The sequence below is a fragment of the Vicugna pacos genome, chromosome 26, assembly GCF_048564905.1.
Source record: "Vicugna pacos chromosome 26, VicPac4, whole genome shotgun sequence".
NCBI lineage: Eukaryota > Metazoa > Chordata > Mammalia > Artiodactyla > Camelidae > Vicugna > Vicugna pacos.
In genome coordinates, this window is record NC_133012.1 from 265252 (window position 1) to 283810 (window position 18559).

An 18559-nucleotide genomic window follows, 5' to 3' on the forward strand; every position below is an offset into this window, starting at 1 on the left:
TCAAGTTTCTTACAAAAATAAATATTAAAACAAAGGATTCTATCTATTGAGGAATACACAACTCTCATTTCATTCCAACAAATGCAGTAATTATTCTAGATTTTAAGAAAAAAATCTGGGTAAATCTGGCCGTACTTTCTCCACAAGGTTTTGATTTAACCACTGAGAAAGGTGAGGGGTGTGAAAACCAAGGGGAAGGAAACTGTTTAGCACCTGCCGTGTGCCAGGTACTAGGCAACATCCTTTATAGATGATTAATTTAATAACTCCTCCCACTTACACTGAAATGTGGGTATGTTAACCACCATCTGACAGATACAAAACTGTGACTGAAATTAAAAATGGAAACATACAACCCATAAGTGCTGGAGTCGGTGCCCCAATATGGTATCTGTAAATCTTCAAAGACTTTGCTCTATCTACACTATCATGTTGTTGGAAAAATATATTTTGTTAATATTAATTGAGGAAAAATGTAAATAAGAAGGAAATATTCCACTAAAAGATATTAAATGATTTATTTTAAAGTCCAAGAGGAATGATCTTTCCCAAGTATTCTCTGGTTTGGATTCTACCATTAAGTATTAAATGCAGCCTCTGGTTCATGATTTTTTAAACAAATGACATAATTAGATTCTCTCTCCATGGACAATCTGTGTGTGAAAATACTTTTTCAGTTCTTTATTGATCTCATGACAGAGACCAGCACGGTTTGAATTCTGGAAAACTGTCTGCAAGTGGGCTTGCCACTTGTGACACTCAGAATTAATTTGATGGGGTGTAGGTGTTATGCTCTTAATGTCTACCCACTGCACACCTGGCTGAAAATTTACAAGCCAAGTAACAAGTTCCCATCACATAGATATACTGATATTATGTATAACAATGTCTAAAATAAAGTTCATTTATTCAATAAATATTTGTTGAGTGACTATTATGGCATTATTCCTTACACTGGAAACCTACATTTCTTGAGTTTACAGAACATTAATTCTATTTTAGGGAGATAGTAACTAAGCAAATATATAATGTAATATCAGATAGTCATAGCGCTTTGAAAGAAATAAAGCAAAATCAGAGGATAGAATGACTGCAGGGTGTTTTTACAAGGCCATTGGTCAGCAATTTTCTCTTTAAGAAGCTGATTTGGGGTAAATAACCTAAAAAGTGAGGAGGTAAGCACATCTCTATCTGGGGGAGGAGGTTACCAAGCAGAGAGAATAGCAGGTGCAAATGCCCTCAGAGTGGAGTGTTCTGGGTGTGTTAAAGGCACTGCAAATGTGGCTGGAACACAGTGAGTAGGAAAGAATGTTGCAGATGAATTTGCAAGGGAACTATCTGTTTGTAGATGTATATGGGCTGTGGCAAGAATCTGAGATCGTGTGATAGGACAACAAAGTGTGATGGGGTTTTGAGGAGGAAAGTAACTTAATCTGACTTATATTTTTAAAAAATACACTATAGCTACTACATTGAAAACAGGAGGAGGATGAGTGTGGAAACCAGCCAGGGAGCTGTTGGAACAGTCAAGAGATTTTAAGAACTTCCACCTGCCCGAAGGGAAACACTGATCACATGGAAACCAGTGTTTTAAATCATCCAAATCCTTTCTTAACAGTTTGAAATCCCTTGATTTTTTTTTTATTCTTTATAATTCTCCATAGATTTTACTCAGAACAGGGAACAATTTATCAAGTATTAGCTGACAGTGAGATTTCCCAATTAATTTTCAAAGCACTTGTTAACCAACTGCTATGAGGATTTGGCCTTTGTCAATGCATGTTTAAAAACCTTATCAATTACAGGAAATTACATGGTAAAGAGGTGTAACATTTTTGAGCTACTGGGAGCATGACCTTTGCCTATAGGAAGTTGGAGGATCCATCATGCTCTTCTCAGTAGAGTTCTGTTTGTGCATCCAACATCTAGGGCTGTTGCTGGCAAGTGGTTCTCATTAGGTTCTTACTACCCAGATGTAAGGTGATGTGACTTCTGCTACCCCAGGGCCTTCACTGTGTCCTCAGGTTGACAGGGTAGCTGATGAACTATGGGTACCAAACCTGAATGTCAAGATTTCCCGCACTCCTTAAAGAGCAGAAAAATAATACTTTTCATAACAAAAGTTCCCCCTTAAAGTTAAGTTAAACACACTGATTAGTAGTTTAAGAGGTAAAAAATATGCTTTCTTATTTTGATGTAAAATAATTAAGTGAAAATATTTCAATCATCTTGGGAACAAAAGCTAGTTATTTACAGCTTATGTTTCATTCATTGTCCATTAGGTTTAAAGGAGGCCCAACTGAAAGAAATAAATAATGGCCATTTTCTTTACTATTTTCTTTTATCTTTTATATTCAAATTAAGTCACAAGCTAAAAATGATCCTTTGCACTTAGGTAATCAATACAAATTTGAAATAATTCTATTTGTAGTATGTGCCTTACCAAAATCCACACCTTCTAGAATCCACAACATATAAATAGCAAAAAGATTTTGATCCTTTTTGACCCACAGATGACTGTGGTGACATCTAACACAGAAGACTAGAGCATGCTTCCCATGAATGTACAAACACCTTTGTTCCGTGACACCAGAATGAAGGCAGCGGCAGTCCTGCTTTTAAACAATTCATCAAGAATGAAGGTTTTCAACTCTTTTAAATTCCTATTTCTTAAAAATTAGTAGTTGACTCTTGAACAACCCTGGGGTTGGGGGCGCAGCTGAAAATCCCCTTACAACTTTACAACCGGCTTTCTGTATCTGCAGTTCCATATTCTCAGATTTGGCCAACCACAGATTCTGTATGACTATAGTATTTACTGAAAAAAAAAATCCTTGTAGCTAAGCTATTCCAACCCATGTTGTTCAAGCGTCCACTATACAGAGTCTTTGTATTTTGTTTACAACCCACGTTCCACAGAGCAATATACCAGTTAGCATTTTTCATTAATGTAAAATATATTTTATAAATATATTTAATATGTTAAAGTTTGAATATTTATTTCCAAAATTTATGTAGCCCTAACTTCATCATAAATCCCAGTTTTCCAGTTATTCAGCCAAAACAATCTTGGTGTCCTCCTTGACTTTCATCTACATTCAGTCTGACAGGAACTGGCTCTACCTTCAGAGGACGTGCAGAATCTGACCACCCCACACCCCCACCATGGCAGCCGCCATCCTTTATTAACACAGCTTCTGCACCAGCCAGCTTCTATCTGGCAGACACAGCTGTAGCCTATCTTTAACACAGCAGTCAGTGCTCCTTTAAAAATACAATGAAATAAAAATAAAAATGCAATGAAAATTTGCCAGTCTGTAATGAGACCGCATCACTCTGCTATTCAGACCCCACAGTTGCTCTCGATTTTTATCAGGGTGAAAGCCAAAATCCTTACAAGGTCCCTCAGGTTCCTAAGTGATCTGATCTCATCTTCTGCACCCTCCACCTGCATCCCCTTTAACTGGCTGACCCCATCCACCCACTCCCTTTCTCTTCCTTCCTTCCTCCACCCTGCCACCCCACCTCTGTGCAGTCCTCTGAGACCACATGTCTAAGTCCTTCACATCCTTCCCAGCAGTGCCTGCTGGACCACACAGCAGTGCTGCAACCTGCCCATCCGCCTGCCCCATCTCCCCTCTTCCTTCCCCACCACTGACCACCTAACAGCTTAGGCATCTACTTATTATGTTTATTCTTGTTGGTCTGTCCCCCACCTAGCACATGTCAAATAAATGCTGAATGAATTCTGAAAATGTCCCAATCCTTGTGGTCACTTGCCACAACAACACATAACACTTGAAGTTAAACACTCGGCTCCCACCCACAGGCAGTGGTATCCCAAAAACTGAAAGGTTCACTCCTAAGACCCTCTCAAAAGTGGAAATATCTGTTCATACAAAAGCTTGTAAACAAATGTTCATAGCAGCATTACTCATAAAAAGCAAAAAGTAGAAATAGCCCACATGTCCAACAGCTAATAAATGGATTAACAAATGTGTATATCCATAAAATGGAGTATTATTCAGCAATAAAAAGAATGAAGTACTGACATGCTACAAAATGAATGAACCTTGAAAATATTATGCTAAGTGAAAGAAGTCAAACACAAAAGGCCACATATGGTAGATTCTGTGGCTAGGAAATGCCCAGAACTGGCAGCTCCTTAGCAAGTAGATCAGTGACTGTGGGGTGGTGGGGGGAGGGAGAACAGGGGTGATTATGGGTAACAGGGCTTCTTCGGGGGAAGATGGAAATGTTCTGGAATTAGACAGTAATGATGGATACATATCTTGTGAAACTACCAAGAAGCACTGAATTGCACACTGAAAGTGTGAATTTTATCTCATTTCCTAAAATTAAAAAAACAAACATGAAAAGGATTGCTCAGCTGAGTGTTCACTTCTCACTATAGGGAGGGCTAAGAGTGGGGAACTTCTTGGCTGTACTCAATTCCAAGTATTCTGTCCACCAACTAATTATAGCAGAAAGATTTTATTTAAAAGGGGCTGGGGTGGGGGTGGGGGCAGAAGCAGCAGGCAGACCTTCCCCTCACATCCAATCCATTCAAATCCTACACCCCCACCTTGAACACGACTGCCTCTCCCAGCTGGGCCACCAGCACCTCTCCCCGGCAGCAACCTGCACTGACCCCCACCACCACACATGCTCCCCCAGCCCACGCTCTACAGCCACTTCACTCTTGCTCAAGACCCTTCAGTTACTTCCTGGCACACTCAGATTTTACTTAAAGCCCTTACCATGGCCTACAAGGCCCTACACTGTACTGGCCTTGTGACCTCTTCAGCCTCATGTCCTACCACTCCAGCCCCAAAGGCTGCCTTCCTGTTTCTTAAATATGCTGAGGTCCAAAAGGCCGATCTAATCTAAAATAACTATGCTCCTTAACCCTAACGTCTCATCTGGATTCTGTTTTATTTCTCTTTATAGCATGTATCAAATTTTTTTGGTTTGGTGCCCATCCACCCTAATACAGTTGACCCTCAAACAACGTAGGGTTAAGGTTAGGGGCACTGACTCCTCTGTGCAGTGGAAAATCTGTGTACAACTTCTGACTCTCCCAAAACTTAATGACTCATAGCTCAATGTTGACCCAAAGCCTTATCGGTAGCACAAACACAGGTCAATCCTAACAGTCGACTAACAGATTACTTATATGTATTATATTCTTTATTCTTACAATAAGGTAAGCTAGCAAAAAGAAAATATTATTAAAGTCATAAGAGAAAATACATTTACAGAACTTTTATGTATTTACTGAAAATAAGTCCATGTCTGAGTGGACTTGTGCAGCTCAAATCCATGTGGTTCAAAGGTCAACTGTAGACAGTAAGTTCCACAAGTGTGAGAACGAGTGTTCACTACTGTGGCCTCAGTACCTAGAACCACGTCTGGCACAAGGAAAGCATGCAACATCTCTTTAATGACTGATTTACAAGCTGAGTTAACAAAAACATGTTCTTCAGTGAAGTATGTACTCATATAGCACACTTTTCAAAATTACAATAAGTGAAGAATCAGAAATTTGGACAGAAAACAAGTCAGTATGTTACAAAAGTATCTGTTCATCAAAAAGACCACAAATTTATAGCACAGAATACGTTTGCCATGTATGGATCTCAGTCTCTTGGAATATCATGTATTAGGTTAACATTCACATTGGATTAACCATGCCTCTGACTCCTCCTCATCCTACCTGCTTTCTTAGTCTCACATCTTAATTAGTAGATCCACTTGGATGTGGACCTCCTACAGGTGCCTTAAATAAGCAAAACCTCATTCAGGTTTACTCCAATGACAACAGGATTCAAGTGACAGTAGCATCTCTCCTGTGAAACCTAGGTCTTCTCCTACCCAAGAGCGACTTACTAGTCCTGAACTCTGCTTCCTAGGTATCTCAGATCTAGTCCCTCGGTTCTACTCCCATTGCATTACTTCAAGCCCTATTCACTTCTCACTTTGGCTTACCACATGGAAACTCCAGACTTTCCATTCAGATCCCCCTTCTGATGTACTCACTATAACTACCAAAGTGAACTGTCTACAGTACAAACCCAGCATTTCTGCCTTCGGTGGTTCCATGAAGCCTTCCAAAAGATTCTCAACTCCCTAACTTAACTTCATCTCTCATTACTGCCCTCCTATTCCCACCCTAAATACGTCACACTTTAAATTAATCGGGCCACACTGAACTACTTACAGTTGCCAGGCACATCATCTTGTTTTTTTCAATATGTTGCTCCCTCTCTGAAACACTCTTTTCTACTCTTCCTTGCCTAGCCAGAGCTTAAACTCTCAGCTGAGATGTCAGTTTAACCGGAGCACTTTCCATGGCTCTCTGCTTTAGATGTCCTCTTCTGCCCTCCCACTGCACTTACCACACTGCATGTTGCAAAAAAAATACTCTTATAATTCATATGCGCTGTTCGCTTTATTTTTCTCTGTCTTCTACTAAATTGTGAGCTCCCTAAGAGCAGTTTTGCTCTCATATTTGCCTTCAATCCACACTACCTGACACATGGAAGGGGCAGTTGTTACATGACTGATTTACAAAAGGAGAGAGGAAGGAAGGGAGATGGGGAGAGGGAGGGAGAGGGAGCCAGAGAGAGGAAAGGGTGAAGGAAGAGGGGAAGGAAGGGGAGAGAGACTGAGAACAGGCACACAAGCAAAGGACATTAAAAAAGCGTCTGAAATCAATCCATTATTTTCATGTGGCCTCAGCCAGCGATTACTGAAGAGAGAATGGTACATCGGACAAAGCCCATCTCCCCAGATCTAAGTGTCACAATCTAAATTGCCTCATCTCTTAAAATGCTGCAAAGTCCAGTCTATCAAGCCCATTTGCACTTGAAAATTTACTGTAGTGTAATGAGATGTTAATAACATGCACGATATAAAAGCAAAAAAGTTTTAGTTAGAAAAAAGTAGGAAATGAATTTGACATAATTAAGTCTTTGTATTATTTATAAACTTTAATAACCCATCATTTCCTGATACTGTGCTATCACTGACTTTGAAAGTTTTATCAAAAGTATGAAAAATAAATCCAACATAACACCAACATCATGATCTAGGTTAAAACACAAAACTGCTTTTATGTCACAGTCATATTTCTCAAAAAACACTAGGTAAAAATATCACATGATAGAGTATACTAGTCATGAAAGGGGCTTTGTTCACTTAAATACATTCCTGAAGGTAGTGCCACAGGAAAATTGCTTCTAAAACATACAGCACTTAAAATGATATACACATTTTTCTTTGTTTTGGGGCTTCAAAGCAACAACCAAAAAATCAATACACTGCCACTTAGCAAAATTTAAATTTGTGACTAATAGGAATAAATAATACAAACTCAAAAGCTTGCTTCAAAGTACAAATCTGGTAAGATACGATGATTGGTGTGAACCCTTCTATAGCTCAGTTGTCGCAATACAGAAATTGGGAACACACAAAAAAAAGAAATTTAAGCCCAATATAATCAATACTACATACTTTTTGAATGGTAATTTTGTTTTAACAAAATACCAATCATGCGCAGCCTCTCAACTTTTACCACATAGAAAATTAAGCTGTAAGAAATAAGCTAAGATTTTAGCTTCCCAAAGAGAGGAGTTAACTATACTCCTAATAACATGAAGTTCTTCTTGTATAAAATTAGAAGACTATTATAATATTTCTTTCCCTTTAATATTACTAGTAACTATTTTTAAAGGCAGCAATAATAGAAATGCTGAGGCCTTAAAATTAGTAGTTCTAAAATGATACCAAAAAATTTGCATTTGCCTAATACTATGAAATTTTCAAGGGTAAAATTTCCAAAGTACTTTCACTTTTTTGAACAGATAAGTTAAAAAAAAAAAGACATGAAAGGAAGAGAGAAAAGGAAAGAAAGTTTAAAATCTAGAAGACTTTCAACTTACAATATTTCTTTTCACCAAATACTAACAGAGTACCCAAGATGTGCCAGGAACTACACTGGGAACTGTGACATATTACAACATTTATTCAAAACTAAAACTTGTCTTATTCACCTTCTGAATGTTTTCTTAAGAAATTCTCATCCAACACCAGCGAAGATATATCTTCCTAATAAATTTGTCACCATTTCACACGGGTCACAAAGTTGCAGCTAGCATCTGTGACTAAAAAAAGGAATTCATTTCTGAAATATCACTGATTATTTTTTCATTTACATGAAAGTGAAATAGTCATTCAGCAGATATAAACTGCTTCAGAGTTTATAGCACCTCAAACTCAAAAAGAAAAAAAAAACTGGACTAAATCTAATTACTGTGTATAGCTGACAAATACTTAAGTAGCCATGGCGTTCACTTTCTACCATAAACACAAACATTATGAACTTAATTTAGATGCAGTACTATAAAAGCAGTCCTGATTCTGAAGAGAAGCAGTCAATTTTTTAAAAATAGTTCAAATAAACTGTCAAAAGTAGATGACATTTGCATTTTTACATTCTAGCTGCTGCAGTTCTATACCTGTGATTACATACACCCTTTCAAACATTTCTGAATTTGTAATGGATGAAAAATATCTGCTAGTCTCTAAGTTCTACCAGTTTAATCAGACATTTCCGATAGCTAAGGCTTTTCATCCTAGAGTGCATTAAAAAAATGACAGCATTTAATCACACATTCTCTAAAGTGAAAAAACAACCTATACTTTTATGATCATAATTTCTTCCACCATTTAAGCAAATTGTACTTTTTAGACAATATCCTCCATTCGGTTCACATGCTTACATTTAAGGGGAACCTGGCCATTGGCTTCGCACATGGGTTTTATCACAATGCGATACAGCATCTGATAATTCACAGACCAAATGGATCAGTAAAGGAGAATAAACCACAGAATCCTAAATCCCTGGAAATACAAGACACAACTGTAACCTCCGAGTTGTGCAAAGACCACCAAAATTTCTCTTTAAAAACCTTCCGATTAAGATTATGCTGGATTTCGCTCATCAGATTGGTCTGCGAAAATTTCATGGTACTGTACGCATCACACAAAAAGTTAGATTGTCTTTCATCGGTGTAACAGAACCACAACACAGTTCAGTTTCTAGAGTCAGATTACTTGACCTACTTTTCAAACACCTGAATTCTTGCAGTTATTCCTAACACCCTCCTGCAAAAAGAGACGTTCTCTATGGGAAAACCGTCCTCGGTGAGATACCCTGTAACCGGATCCAACGCGGCAGCGAAGCCCACCAACTTCCGCGCCAGCTGACCCCCGGCCCCGGGAAGAGCTTGGGCCCCAGCCCCTGCACACATCTCTCCTGGTGGAACTCGAGGGCCCCACGCGCGACCGCGATCAGACCCTCCCTACTTCCTGAATTCCCTAAGCCCCGGGTTTCCTTTTCTGGAGGTGAGCCTACCTTCATGGTTATTCCGGGACTGCGATCCCCTGAAAAACACCGGGTTCACCTGCACCTGGAGAAGAAACAAAAGACACCCAGTCAGCGCCACCGGCACCCCCTGAGCCGGCGCCGACGGGGGACCCCGAAAAGGTCCCGAGGAAGCGTCGGCCCCGACCCCGAACGCCGACTCAGGGTTCCCGGGCCTCGCCACCCCTCACACGCGGCCGCCCACACGGTTCGAGGCTGAGCGTCCCCATTGTCGGGACTGATGGAGTTTCCCGTCCTCGACGATGACGCCTTTTCTGTCCAAGAAGAAACTCACAAGCCGCCCGGGGTCCGGCGCGGGGCTGCCTGCTCCCTTCCCCGCCGGCCTCCCGCTCCGAGCGGCCGCACACCGCGTCCGAGCCAAGCAGGCCTGGCCTCGCTCGGGGCCCGGCAGCCTCTGCCCACGGCCCGCTCCGAGGCGGAGACCCCACAATTAGCCGCGGGGCCGGGAGGCGGCGGCTCCCCCACCGGCCCGGGGCCCCCTCCGTGGCCGCCTGGCGCTAAAGCGCTGAGTGTGCGGCCGCTGGGCTGGGGGGGCAATCGGACTCGGCGACTGCAGCGGAGAGCGGGCGGGGCCCCCGGAGTCCGCGGCCCCGAATTCGGGCGCCCGCAGAGACCACCACAGCCATCTGACCCTGCCCATCGGCCGGGCCCGGGGACTCCCCCCAAAGACCCCCTGACGAGACCGCGAAGCCCCAGAAAACATCCCTACCCTCCTGGGAGGCGATCTCTGACCCTGGCACGTCCGGAGTCCCCTCCTCGGCTCCCCCCCATAACCAGCAGGCCCAGGGGAGAGATGAGGGAAGAAGGGCGGCGGGTCCAGTGATTGCTGAGGCTGAAACTCCGGCTCCTCCTCCTCCCGCAGCGGCGACTGGTACCTTTGTTTGGCTGCCGCTCGGGCTCCCTCTCTGGGGGGAGGGGGGATGACGAAAAATCCCTCCCGGACTGGAGGTCCGGGCACCCAGTCGTGCTGCCCTCCAGACGACGGCGGCGACGGACCCTCTGCGGCTCCCTCCAGGCAAAGGTCCAGGCGGTGGCCGTGGCGGCGGCAAGCTTAAGCTCAAGAGTCTCCCTCCGCTCTGGCACCCGAGCTCCTCACTCCGGACTCGACGGGCGAACATGGTTTCTCCCCCCACCCCAAGCCCCCCTTCCCTTCTCTCTCCCCTTCCCTAGATTTTTTCCCCTCCCCTACCTCTTTCCTGGATGGCCTCTTAGACGGCCTCCGATTGCTAATCAGAGCTCCGTGGGGCCAGGACTATTGTAAATGGGATTTGCCCTTGGGACAGAAGGAAAGGCTTTCCTGAGCAAGTGAGGCTCGAGCTGAGAGCGGAAGGGTTAGCTGGAGTTTCAACTAAAGAAAGGACATTCCAAAAAAAAAAAAAAACTGCATTGGAAAGCCTTGGGTGCAGAGGGAGGTTTTTTAAAGTATAAGGAACTGAGGCTGGAGGGGAGGGAGGGTGCCCACCGACCCTGATATGCTTTGTTGCGGTGGGGAGGTCTGTCCTTATTTGAGAACAATGGGGTATCTTCAGAGGGATCCCACTCAGAAGGGAGATAGGACCAGATTTGAATTTGGAAAGGATTACTAGCTTTAGAGTAGAAGATAGATCAGCGGAATTGGGTTAGAGGAGCGACTGCAGGGAGCCCAGACAGGAAGTGTTTGTATGAATTGATTAAGTCACAGTGCGGTGATTTAATGCAGTGAAACTGCCTGTATACTGTAAGTATTTAGTAGCAAAATAATTTTAGAGATATTTGTATTCTTTTCCCCTTGTTTTTCCATCTTTTGTTCCAGAGAGGTACCCAGGCCATTTTGTGCTTTTTTGCTTCAGGGAAGTGTTATGATGGTCAAGCTAAAAAAAATTTCTTGCAAGACACTTCCCTTTCTGAATTAATTTTCCTATAACTGGAGCCTATTGAAGAGATCAGGCTAGGTGTACTGGAAGGAAGACCCGGAGAAGGAGCAGCGACTTGAAGAGCAAACAGAGGGAGTAGAGACCCCTGGGAAGGGAATTGCTCGTGGTCTTGGTAACACTCGAGGATATGAGCCAGGCTTCATGGAGGACGGACTGGACAGCAGCACTCCTGCTCTCTCCTGGCTTGCAGGCGGCCGCCGCCTTACTGGGTCCTCACGTGGTGGAAAGAGAGAAGACAGCTTACGCTCTCAGGTCTCTTCTTATAAGGACACTAATCCTATTGGTTCAGATTCTCGCCCTTATGACCTCATTAATCTTAATTTCTTCCAAAAAGGCCCTATATCCAAATACAGAAATATTGGAGGTTGAGGCTTCAACATAGGAATTTGGGGGAGACACAAGTATTCAGCACATAACATTACCCAAGGGAAATGAAAAAATATATCCATACAGAAACTTATACACAAATGAGCATAGCAGCACTGTGGCAGGGAAGCAGAAAGGTACCTGGCTTTGAGGGATCACTATCAACTTCAGCAATAAAACTGTCTATGGTGTCCATGATGCCTGAAGTTGGCATGCCCTCAGGTTCCTCTAAAATCTCCTAGAAGCTGGTGCAACTGTGAGAAGTAAGGAGGCCCCAGCACTGAGAGTCAATTTTCTGCTAGCCCTGAAAGAAGGAAGTGAAGAAAGAATGCTCATCCTCTTCAAGATGCTGGACTGAGTACATGTGTTTATCTTTTCTCCCTCTTGAGAAAATACTAAAAGGAAAGGAAAAGAATAAGAAGGCTAAAATATTGAAATAACATTGTGAATGGTAAGGGCTTTGTGAATGGGTGAGAAATTTCAAAAAATGTCTAGAATACAGAAAGCAGAAAGACTACTTAGTGATTGATGAAAGCAGTGGGGATGGAGAGTGGCTGATGAGAACCTGAAATAGAATAATACCCCCTCCCCGAGATGTCCATGTCCCCACCCCCAGATCCTTTGGATATATTAGGTTATGTAGCAAAAAGGAATGAAGGTTGGGAGTTGAAATTATGCTAATTGATAATCTCAAAATAGATAAAAAGATTATCTTGAATTATCCAAAAGGACCCATTGACAACTACAAGCATTCTTCAAAGTGGAAGAGGAGAGTCGAAGAATGAGATGTGAGGTTGGAACCAGGGTTGGAGTGGTGTGATATGAGAAGGACCCAACTCTGAATATGGAGGAAGGGGCCACAAGCCACAGATGGCTGATGGCCTCTAGAACCAGTGAGGACAAAGAAAGAGATTCTCCCCTGGAGTCTCCAGAAGGGAACACAGCCCTGCTGATACCTCGAGAAGTGCTGCACCTCTGCAGAACTCTAAGGTAATAAATATAAGCTGTTTTAAGCCACTAAGACTGTGGTAATTTGTTAGAGAGGCATTAAGAAACTAATTGGAACAGCTCTATACTTATCAACAAAGAAGGTGGGAGTGATAAACATGAATGAAAACAGAAATTCATTGATAATCTGTAAATGGAGGGGCACACTCCCCCATGTTACCTCCTTCTTGTACACCAATAGGCAGTCTAAATCATTGTTGCCAGGTATTTATCCCAAAGCAAAATAAGTAGACACCTCTAGAGAACTAGAAGTAAGTTTCTAGAAAATTTGAGCAAGTAGAATGTATTGGTGCCAAAGAGCTACACTCTTCTATTCTGGCATCTGGGAGCCTTCCTGGAGCATGATGGCTGCTCCCTTCCCTCTCACATGGCACTGAAACTCACCAGCCAGCCAGCCAGCCCTGTCACATGAGCTGAGCTCCTATTAGCTCACATTTAGCATTTCTGCTGCCTCATTCTGTCTGAAACACAGGTGGAAAGCCAGAAACCCACCCAAATTTATAGAACACCTGCAGTGACAGGGAAAGACCAAGGTTAAAAAAAAAAAGGAACAAAACAATATAGAAAAACTTAATTTTGAGGAAACAAGAATAATTAAGGGAACAGAGAACATCTTATAGTAAGACCAACCATAATAAGTTGTGCCACTGGAGAGATTAGAGGAGGTACTGAACTGAACCTATGGCAGGTGGTGTTTGCCTACCCAACAGACATTCCTAACTTCTTCCTTCTGAAAAGAACCCTGATATTTCCCACATGTTGTGTGGCCATGTGTTTCAGGGGAAATGGAATTCTCCCTTCCTTGGGGGAGCTTAGTCTTTGTCTCTTAAGGCCTTCAGATGGTTGGGTGAGGCTCACCCACGTTATGGAGGGCAATCTGCTTTACTCAGAGTTTACTGATTTAACTGGTGATCTCATCTAAAACAAATCTTCACAGCAATATCTAGACTGGTGTTTGACCAAATAGCTGGGTGCCATGGCCTAGCCACATTGTCCTGTAAAACTAACCTTCAAATCACATGCCAGGATGAAAAGTTGCACATCAGAAGGTACCAAGAGTTCCTAAGAAGACTGGAGGGAAATTTGCATGATAAACATATGCCACTGTGAAGTTCCCAGTAGAAGGCTCTCTCCTCCTGTGATGGGGCTGTGAAGACAGAGATGGAAGAAGATTGTAAAATGTTACAATGAGAGAATTAGCTTTTGATTTCTTTTTCTTACATAAACCATTCCAGAATGACCTTATGAACAGTTATTCATAGCCTCAACTCCTATGGTGTCCAGTTAGCCAATTAGACACTGTGAAATCAAATAAGTCTCCTGACATTGAAAATTAAGCTTAACTGATCTTGATTTTCTTTTAGGTTACCCCCAACTCCAGAGGGCTTCTGTACTAAAACAGGTGTCATGAACCCAATAACAAAAATCAAGAAGGTAGATGTAGTCACTGAGAGAGTGTGTAGCAGTTGACAAGGACAGTTATCAGGCAGGGAGCTATCAAAGGAATAAGGAAACCAGGAAGGAAGAGAATGGCTAATTGAAAAAAGAGAGTTCTTAATCTATAATCCATGGAATTCTCTGGGGCCCATTAATAATCTTCAAAGGATTAATTAGCTCCCTAAAATTATATGTAAAATTTGCATGTATGTGGATAGCTTTCATTAGATTTCCAAAGTGATTTGTAACTCCCTGTCCAAAAGAAAAAGAGAAGAAGGAAAAAGAACAGCTGGATAGAAACCAGAAACCATCTGGCTCCAAGGGGTGAACCATTACATGGGATACTGACTGAAAATGTTACTGAGTCCAAACTTGTTCTGCTTTCAGGCTGCACGACAGGCCAATAAATCAGGAGATGAGGTGTTAGGGCATGGAATAGGAACTTTATTTGGAAAGCCAGCAGACTGAGAAGATGGCAGACTAATGTCCTGGAGAACCATCTTACTCAAGACAGAATTCAGGCTCCTTTAACACTAAAAGGGGAAGAGGGTGTGGTTGGTTGTTGCAAACTTCTTGCTGTAGGAATCCTTTGTCCTTGCAGCTGTCCCCATGAGTCAGGTCATGGTGTTCCTGTGAAACCTCCAAAACAAATGTTATTTTCTATTCTGCAACTTGTTATTTTTATATAAGTGCAAAAGTGTTAATGTCCTTAAAGATCAGAGCCTTAAGAATACGCTGTCTGTATATTTCAGGCTAACAGCAACATTATTTTACAAAGAGTGCAGAGCCAGCAAGATTAAGCCTAGAAAATGGGACAGGGTTAAAGCCAAAGAAACAGAACTAATATGGAGTCAGATCTGTTATTTTCTATTACAAAAACTATTCATTCAGTATGGCAATGAGAAGGTCTCGTCTTTGAAGGGCAGTTTAGCCGTGCTCCTACAACCTCCTTTCCACTTCACCTCACTGCAGACTGACTTCTGAGTCTGCCACTCCACCGAAATGGCTCTTGTCAAGGACACTGACATGTATTTTGCAAAATCTAGTGAACAGTTCTCTCTTCTCATCTTCTCAGCAGCTGTGACCCCACAGTCTTCCAGTTTTTCTCCTTCCTGTCTTGTTTAAGACACAATTTCCTTTTTGTGCCCTAGATGAAATGATTACAATAGTAAGTGACCCCTCTTAACCCTCCCTCAACCCTGCCTCCCACTTCTGTTACACTACAGCACTAGAAAGACCTTCCTCCAGTTTTGTTTTGTTTTGTTTTGTTTTAACATTGCTAGATCCTTTTTTATCTTGCAGCTATCAGCTCAGATGTCACCTTGAAAGTTACCCTCCCTACTTTCAGTTGGTAACATAGCATGTATTTTCTTTTCTGCACCTAGCACATTCTGAAATTACCTATTTAATTTATGTATCATCTGTCTCATACCACTAAGATATAAATTTGTCCAAGACTGGAACATTGCATCTCTGTTCTGCTGCTAGCTCTCCAGTGCCTAAAAATAGTATTTGATGCAGAGCTGGCCCTTACTGTTTACTTGATGCAACATAAATAATGAGCCTCAAAATTAATTGTGTTGCAAATATTTGATATTTTAAGTGTGAGCTTTTTTCCCTACAATGTTTTACAGATGATTTTTACAACAAAGGGGGATAATTAACCCTATCAGCCTATGCTACAGAGAAATCAAGGAATATGGTGACTAAGACACCACCTTGGTGATTTGAAGTCACTTGGTGGTATTTGAGAAGGTAATCATGGAAGAACTGGAGGGGAGAGAGAGCCAAAAGATCAGGCTGAAAAGGATTGAAGTGAGAGGGAGGTGAGGAATGAGAGGCCCTTTTAGGGAAAAATTTAGCAGAGAAAACACTTCAAAGTGATAACATGGATGAGGCAGCAGTGCACAAATCAGTGTGATGAGAAATGGACTAGAGGCAGACAGGGGTCATTCTTTCACTTGAGACAAAACTAAGCAAATATTATTGCAACTCGGTGGAGAGAGGAAAGTACTTTACAAAAAAAGGAGGACGTGCTTTCCATACCGGTTGTGGGGCCGGTCTGAATTTGCTGGAGGCTAGTAGTTTTCAAAAACTGTGGTCATTCTCTGCCAAAAGATAATTTAAAATGCTCAAGTTAAAAATGTTCACAGTCTTATCAGGACACAAATGAATGTCAGTAAAATAACTTACTTTATTACATTTCAGTTTTCCTCTAAGTTGGGGCCAAATGTATCCTTCAACCTTCAAGAGGGCAGGAGGCTTGATCAATCAGTGCTAAAGCCCATCTGATAAAGTCCATCTGAGGCAAAGCTAACAAAATGTATTAAGTTGTTGCAACAAGGGAAATCGCACACCAGAGGAACTGGGTAGGGGGCGGGTCACCTAACTGGGGGCGGGGGGAATAAAAAGGAAGAGGCAGACACAGCATAGGACTTGGTGGAGTGTAGGTAGGAATTAAGCAGGCTCAGGCCTCACCTATGAAGCTGACTCCAAGGTCATGTATCCTTGAAAACTGTAAAGCTAATAAAAACATGGAAGGTTATATCTGAAAAGACCTTATTTGAAGCACTATGCCTGAGGTGACACAGTGTCAAAATGATCCCTGGGATAGCCCTGGCCACTGCCTTTTGAGATTGTCTCAACTTTTTGCATCATTTTAGTTGTAAGCTTTCTGAATGCTTTTACAATTAGCCTTTTGACTGGCAGGCTTGTTAGACGTACAGTCACTTGTCATTCCTGAAATATATGTTCAGGCCAAAACGTTTGGGGTCATCCTTGACACATCTTTTGCACACCACGCTCCTCTAAGAACTCTGCCTTCAGAGTCTATCCTGACTCCCAAGCCTGCCTCACCACTTTCACTGTCTAAAGCCTGTCTCACCAATTTCACTGTCTAAACTGCAGTCATCTCTCACCTGGATTTTTGCAGGAGCCACCTAACTAGTCCGCTTTATCTTTTTTCAGTCTTTCTATCACAACAGCTAGAGTGAGTCTCCTTAAGAAAAAAGAAATCAGATTATCTCCCTCTCAAAACATCCACCAAAGACTACCCATTTCACTTAGATTAAAAGCTAGATTTTTTTTTTTTTTGGCATGTTGTACCAAAAAGCTGTGCAGAACAAGATTGTTTACTATGTCTGTGAGTCTGTTTCTGTTTTGTAGATGAGTTCATTAGTGTCCTCTTTTTTCTTTTATTTTTGATTCCACATATGAGTAATATCATATGGTATTTTCTTTCTCTTTCTGGCTTACTTCACTTAGAATGATAACCTCCAGGTCCATCCATGTTGCTGCAAATAAAAGCCAGATTCCTTAGAGTGGCCCTCAAGGTTCTGTATGATGGACCTTTCCTTTCCCTCTGATCTCATCACTTGCTACTCTCCCCTTTGCTCTACTCTGTTGCCTCAGGCACACCTTAACCTCAGGATGATTGCACTTGCAGTGCCTTTGCCTAGATGTTCTTCCCCTTTATGACCTTACCTCCCTCTTTTTTTTTAATATCACCTTCTCAGAGAGACCTTCCCTTCTATTTCCATCCTTCTCCTTGCCCTTGTGCCTGTCACCGTATGACGTGTGTACCATGTGCTGTATTCATGTCTCTGGTTCACTGACGCTTCCCCACCAGGGCAGAAGCTTCACAAGGGCAGGTGTTTCTCTGTGTTTTGTTTACAGCTGTAGCCAAAGTGCCTCATACAGCATCTGGCTTTTCATGGGCTCTCCACAATATAATTGTTGTATAAATGGATTTGTCCTTTTTTTTGCCATCTTATACTTTGTACTTTCTGTGTTTTTTTCTTTCTCTTTTCTTGCTTTTTCTTGGAACTGAGGTTTTGTTTAGTTTTCTCTTTTCACTTTTTCCTTTCTACTCATTTGGAAGATATTTACTCCATATACTTTATTTCTTTTCTTAGAGTGGTTAACCTTTTCCTTTTAACTTTTAATTTCACTGTGCATACTTAACTGAGTCTAATCAGAGTCTTAGCTGTGCAGAACAATACTGTTTTTACCTCTAAGCCACTGATTTTCACAGGCTTCCCAGATCTTCTCAGTACTTATTTTTATAAGATGTAAATGTTCAACAGTAAAACTAGTAGTTACTATTTTCTGGTGGTTTTGATTTTTTTTCTTTTTGGTTTATTAAAGTAAATTTATCATACATCTTATAGAATGTTTATTGTATACTTAGTACTTTAAAGTTTGTTTAAAAAAATATGATATTTTCCATACCTTAGCATTTTGCTGGGAAATGTGCAGACGAGACCATTAGAAGACAACATGATGGACATTATTAAGTGTGAAATGAGTACCACCCAGAACGTAGGTGGGGGCAACCAGAAAGGGGGAGCTTAACAGTTTGCTGGTTATTAGGAGGCTGGGATGAATT

General features: G+C 41.8%; 1 protein-coding gene across 8 annotated transcripts in view; it reads right to left on the reverse strand.

The window, feature by feature from the left end:
* The window catches only part of LOC140689410 (trafficking protein particle complex subunit 9-like), a 90887-nt gene extending 80592 nt beyond the window's left edge, over positions 1-10295 (reverse strand). For all 8 annotated transcript variants that reach the window (XR_012064328.1, XR_012064327.1, XR_012064326.1 and 5 more), the window contains exons 1-2: positions 10158-10295; positions 9419-9473 (exon numbers count right to left, since the gene is read on the reverse strand). The gene's annotated coding sequence lies outside the window, so the exon portion shown is untranslated. The remainder of the gene's footprint in view (positions 1-9418; positions 9474-10157) is intronic.
* Between the last annotated feature and the right edge of the window lie 8264 nt (positions 10296-18559).